Raw genomic sequence first — 6,764 nt, 5'->3', positions numbered from 1 at the left:
TTATTATTAAAGCCACTAGCTGCAGCTTGCATATTATAGGAATGTGAACGGAGGATGAAGGATCTACGCACTGTTGCTGGATTTTTTTTTATTTTCTTCTGTCACTGTGAGGGATCTCAAAGGGCTAAACTAAGAACAGAATATCAAATAAACCATGTAATGAAGAGTATGGCCATGATTTGTGTTCTGAAAGCTTTGATACTATGTGGAATAACTGCTATTTCTCCTACTAAGTTAGAAAAATCTACAGTATGAAGTGAATATTTTCTGAAAATACATTCCATTACAGGAGCAAACGAAGTATGCAAAACTTTGGGTGAGGAAATATACTGTTGGGTGTCCCTTTGCTGTGGCCTGTGTTGCTCTGGGTGATCGGTTTGTGTGGCGTAAAGTCACTCAACGGGGGAGTTTGTGATTTATGTGTTGTGCGGGAGGGAGGCTACACATCTCGCTGACACAACTCAGCCATCAGTAAGAGTTATGTCCAGCCTAAAACACAAAGCAAACACCGAAGGTGGACCTAAACAGGGCATAAAGAAAGCTCTGGTTATTCCCCCTCGCTTTCTTTCACACAAGCACAAAAGCCTCCAGGCCAGCCTTCTTTCACTCAATGTTAGTTCATCTGTTCTTCTTTGCCCAGCAAGAAATCTATGCATTGCCATGGAGCATAAATAAACATGGACCCACACACGGCTCACAAGCAAAGGCATAGACGCGGAACAAACACAGCCAAATCACACTGTACATAAGCATATTTAAACACCCTCACACAAGCAAACAAAATTAGCCTCCCAACTTACAAGCTGCAAACCTATGGGCACTTTGCTGGAAGGAAATGTAGTAATTAATATTCGTTTATTGTAGATAATTTCTCCTTTTTTTAAAAATTAACGAGGTCTCGACTCATTATCTTATCAGAAAGACACAGACTGATGGATGCAATTGTTGTCCATAACAAAGAGAAGCAGAGAATGCATGATTGTTTCCTCTATGCATATAAGTGCGTGATAACCAGAATAAGCAGCATGTGCACATTTCTGGTCTTGGTAGTGAGGCGTCAGTCTCTGCCTCGCTTCACTCTTCTGAATTACCAACTGAAAGGCAGAGACAAAACAGCTTATATACTGCTGACATTTAACCACAGAGGCAACAAACTCTGCTGCAGCAGTCCACACAACAAAGTTGCTGTTCTGCTACTTGCTCTGGCCTCTGAGTCTGAAAGCAGTTGCTGCCAGCCTACCATCCAAAAGCGGCCACGATTGCTGGGCTGAGCCTGCACTGCAGCCAATGCAACCCCCCCCCTTTTATGACCAACTCGTGCACACTGAATAATACACAGCTGTCCATGCATGCAAAGCAAATGTAAAGTTCATCATGATATACAGAAACATCGTCTGTGTGTGCTAGAGGCATGTGCATGCAGCCACAGGCACACACACATATATAAATCCTCTTGCACACAGAGAGCAGCAAGCCTGTTTGAGGGCTTTGATGCATCTCAGCCTAAAGTAAAGATGTTTTCTGAGTTTGAGAAGTTTTGGTGCTGATAGTTGTGGCTGCACAATGTCCTAAATAGCAGGTCGGGACAACATTAGTGACCTTTCATAATGCAGAGCCAGACAAAGCAGGATGAAGAGAGAGGAGGTGGGCAGCCGGCTGAACACACTCCAGCAGTTGCGTCATTTTGGAGTGTGTGCTCAGGGCTACACAGGTCTGATTAGGAACGGCTCAGTGGCTTTTTCCGTACCAATAAACCACCCATGTCCATATTTCCTCTCTGTCTCTCTCTTGTTTTTCTCCGTCCAGCTCTTCTATCTCCTCTCAACACGCTGCACTTTTTGTTTTGCTGCCATGCTCCGAGTGCTTCTCAGTGACTCACCTCTGCCAGGTAACTGACGGCATATCTTGGACATCAGTGAGCTCATTAACATTCTGAAGCATCACCGGCGTGGTTGCCATGACGTCAGTGTCTCTGTGGAAACCCGTGCAGGGATCAGGGTCAGATTCACATTGTGCCACAATCATATTACTATTCATCCCGTCAGGTTGTCAGACAGCACACTTTGAATAATTGTCATGTAGCGCTTGTCTGCTTTCTGTTGTCACAATTACAATCAACATTGTTGTTCTGTCCTACTGATGATAGATAGTCTCACTGCCTGAGACACCTGCAGGGCACACGTATGGAAAAAAAAATCCACCGGCAATGAGAGGTGACAAAACACTTCGCTGGTTCTCTAATGCGTGTTTAATTGTCCAAATCAGGCTCATATTGTATTAGAGAGCCAGCATGTGAACAGGAGGAGGGAATTCAGCCCTAGATTAGACAAACCTTTTCTGTCATACGCAAGTGGACATAGGTTTTATTACTCTATAATCACCCTGACTGAGCGGCTGAGACACTTTCTCCCCGGAGAGACGATGAACGATAACCATGTCTCCTTGCTGATATTACGTCTGGAAAGTTGCTTATTCACCTATCCAATCTAAAGTACTGTTGTCATGGACTTTTATGCTTCATGCAATTATATATTAATAAGTAGAAATATGTTTTTTTTTTCCTTAGGTATTGTAATTTGAAAGCAGACACATTCCCATTAGTTGGAAATGGCATGTCTATGTGCTGCTGCCGCGCCTCACAGGGCTCTGTATTATACTGTAGGAGTGATAACACCCATACTGTTAAGGCAAGTGTAATAAATTGAGCTGTAAACTTATTTTAGAATCACATCTTCACTTTGTCAACATCGGCATCAGCCCATGTGTAATTTCCTGAAAATAACACATTGTTAAGATGTCGTCTGACTGTGTGAGAATATTTTCCTTTAGCTACATAACTGTTCAAACACAGAAAAAAAGTCCTTTTAATCAGTTTACTGATGATCAGACATTTCTGATTAGTTTGTGGTTTACATTGTTTATATATTTATTTATTTTTTCATTATGCTTTGTGTACTGTGGATATTTCAAGGCTGTGTGTGCACTTTCCCAGGAGAACAAGACCAATGAACCCTATGATCAGCTGTCTTTGTTGTAACATTAATCTAATATAAGTCACCACCTGCTTTCAGAGAGTGTATTAATAGCAGCATTATTGCTGTTTTTCCAACACGATCCTGCAGAAATACAAAGCAGGTGCCAACTACTGACTGCTACCGATCAGACAGTTTTTACCTAGAATATTTTGTGGACGTGCTCAGTGGAATAGAAAAAGAAAGTAACCCTATTTATTAACCACAAAGTAGCTTTGCAGTACAAATGTTTAAGTGAAAGCCGTTATTTCGTTTTACAGATATGTAAGTGCATTCCAGTTGGCCTGCTACTCACATTTGTGACTAACATCAGTTCCTTTAATAAATTGCACCACTGTGCAACAGGGTGATCTTGTGGATTATAGAGGTCATTGTGAGCTATTATAATGCTCTTGTTTTGCTCTGCTGTGCCTCCAACACATTACAAACATCTCTACCGTTGCTCACATATAATTGGCTCCAAACCAGCTTTTACTCTTTTCTGTATGAGGTGATTATCTAAACTATGAAACTAAAGCAGATGTTAATCTTTTTAAAAGGAATTTCTCACTTCGCACTTGCAATGATATCACCTCATTGGCAAAAGTGAATTGATAAAGCCCTCCTCTCTCTTAGCGACTGACACTGACGTGGCCTTTATTAATGCACAAACCCCCCAACCGCTCCACTCAAGCTGCTCAGTGGGCAAACAGCGAACAGCTAAAAGGGCATCTCCCCAATGTGCGGCTATGTAAATGGGCGACGCCCTGCAGCAAATAACGACAATTTCAGCCCGAGTGGCTGAGATAGGTAGGTGGATGGGTGGGTTGAGCATTTATCGACCCACTCGGAGAAACACAAAACAGATGAGGGGCTGTTTAAATAAACCATTTGCATTGCAATTTTAATTTTCCAACTGCTTGCAGCCGCATAAATACGGCAGTCACATCAGATGATTCCATTTCTATGGTGTTAGCAGCGGAGCAGATGGATGACCTTAGGTCCTCAGATCTGACTGACACAAACACTTAAACTCAAGCTGTCTGCTGATAATCCCAAAATTTAACAGCTGTTTGCAGGGTGAAAAAGTATTTCAACTGCAACTTCACCACATAATTAGCTGCTGACAGGTAGCTAGTCTGACAGCTTGATCATACAGTATGAGCTGAAAATATGTATTGTACTTCAGATTCATCCAGTTCTCGGAAAATTCTTGTAGAAATAGTACATCCTGTAACAGACTCTGTGAGTGAGGGTAGAGAACACACATACGAGTCTGCAGGAAATCAGATAACAGTTGTTAAGCAGGTATAATATTTGCAATGTTCACAATCAGTGTTTAGCATGTTGATATTGCAGCTTTTTATAGGTGGTTTAGGCTTGTGCATCAATTTGACACCATAGCTACAGCGACAGACCTTATGCACCTTACGCGCCATGGCCTGACGTGCACCTCCCCAGAAATGTAACTACGCACCGTGGCAAGGCAGACCGCAAGAGCCGTGATTGGTCCCCTTGATAGTAACGTGTTTCCGCTTTAGTTTATCCGGCTGCTTCTCCACCTCCGCAATTTTCAGATTGATTGTGTTGGATCAATACAAATGGAACACATCGAGGAAAACATTTGTATGACTCTTGTTCGGCAAAATTTCGCCGAAAGTTTCATTCGCCATTGTTGAAAGTGAAGCAGGAAGTAGAAACAAAAATTAACCTTTTTACAGAGCAAGCCAGACTGACCAGTGCACAAGTATAAATGGTTCGCACCGGTGTATGCCACGTGCGTAGGTTACGGCGTCTATGTCCCACAGAGGCATAAAAGATCCTTTAACATAAGATGAGTCTGATGGGAATGCCGTCAGCATTGCAGCCACTTGCTCATAAACCGAGGGACTGAAGGAAGTAAAATGAAAAGTCAGTGATTCGTCAGTTAAAGGGACATCAATTTCATGGCAACACATTCACACATTGATGAGACACTTCACCCAAGACCCCAGACGTCAACCTCAAGGTGGTGCTTAAGGAAAAGTGGCCATCATAAATGTACGAAAGCTACAGCCAACCCGTTCGGTAGATTTTGAGATATTTCACAGTGTAAGAGACAGTTTTAATCTCCTGGTGGCTCTTCTCACACTCGTGGATGTCCAGAAAAAAATTCACAGCGGTCCATCCAATAAAAACAATTAATTTTGGACCAGATTGGTGGAAGGTGCATCGCTGCTCGCATGACCAAGAATAAATAAGCTAACCACCGTTTATCAGGTGAAAGCACGGCTGGCTTTTTAGTCCAGCTGAAAAAAAAAAGAAGTAACAATACCATCTGATCTCTGCTGGCCACAGCCATGAAATCCTTAATAAACACTCAACATTTTTCTTTCACAGTCACGAATAAAAGTTGGTTCATTTTCCATGGAGGCCTCTCCGTGATGTCTATCAGTTTGTGGACTCCAATTTAAAAACTCAAGCAGCGGACACTGAATATTGTTGCTGAACCTCTCCATCTTATCAGACCTCTTTTTCCACAGCTCAGTCACACAAACCACACACACACACACAACTTCTAATCCCTCTGGGAAATATGTGTGCATCCACCTGAAAGCGCATGATGGAAAAAAGCACTACCTTCTCAAATATCAATATCTCCTCTTAGTCAATCTCTCCCTGTTCTGCTTTTGATGTTAAAAGGCATTAAAAACTACGTTCTCCGTGATAAGACGCTGGTCTCAGGTGCATATTCAGACAAATAAAAATAAAGATTTATTGACACACACACGCCAACAAACTATATGGAAGCGCGCACTCACACATTTTAATTAGCAGTACTTTAGTGCAGAAAGCACTAAACCGTAAGCTAATTAATCTCCGCAGTCTGTGTTTTTATTGTGAAACCACCTCAGGGAGGGGTCCAGGTTGCTCTTTGCTTTGTGGAGTTTGTCTGCTGGGAAACAGGAAACAATAAACTCGGAAATCTTAAGCAGTATCACGGGAATGGCCGTCAGATTAATAAACCGTTAAAGGCCTTTGCTTGTGAAGCACACTGATGGTCAATGTCCGCTGATGTGGAATGCCAACAATGTCTACTGGCTTCCTGTGTGTGTGGTTGTGTTGAATGCGGGTGTCTATGCAGGATGTGTGTGAGTTCAGCTTGGTCACATACTGCTTCTCATTACGAATCCTCTCATGACTGTATGCAATTTGTGGCTCCGCTCTGTAGCCTTTTGTCAGCAGGCAGGCCAAGTAGCGTCTCTCTCTCTGTCTCCCTTGCTTTCCATCACACCCCTCCTCATTGTGTCTCTGTCAATCGCTCCATCTCTCGTTCCCTCTCCCTCTGCCCCTTCTACGGACATAACCCCATCTGCAAATTGTAGTAATTAACCAAGAACATACAGTCGTGTGTTTCCTGCGTGGGTGACGTCAGCCCTGGCCGCTCTGGGATAAGATGACTGGGCTCTCTGTGCCCGTCAGAGCTGCTTAGAATAGCGGAGAAGAGAAGGGAAACTCAAGAATGCAGAATCAGAGCGTGAACCCACAAAGGTACTTCTTATCCTCCAGGCGTCTCAGCGGTAAAGGGCAAACGGCTGATCAGATTGCTGAAATTGAGGCTAGACATCCTGCAGTAATAAACCTGCCTGTGAGGGGAAGTAGATCGCCAAGATAAACTCCGGTGCCAGTCTAATTTCACAAACAAAGCAGCAGATGATTCGTCTTCATCATGACAGTGTACCAACATCTGTATCAATGTCTGGATGGCTGCTT

The sequence above is a fragment of the Chelon labrosus genome (assembly GCF_963514085.1).
Source record: "Chelon labrosus genome assembly, chromosome: 21".
NCBI classification, from domain to species: domain Eukaryota; kingdom Metazoa; phylum Chordata; class Actinopteri; order Mugiliformes; family Mugilidae; genus Chelon; species Chelon labrosus.
This window is presented reverse-complemented; position numbering follows the sequence as displayed.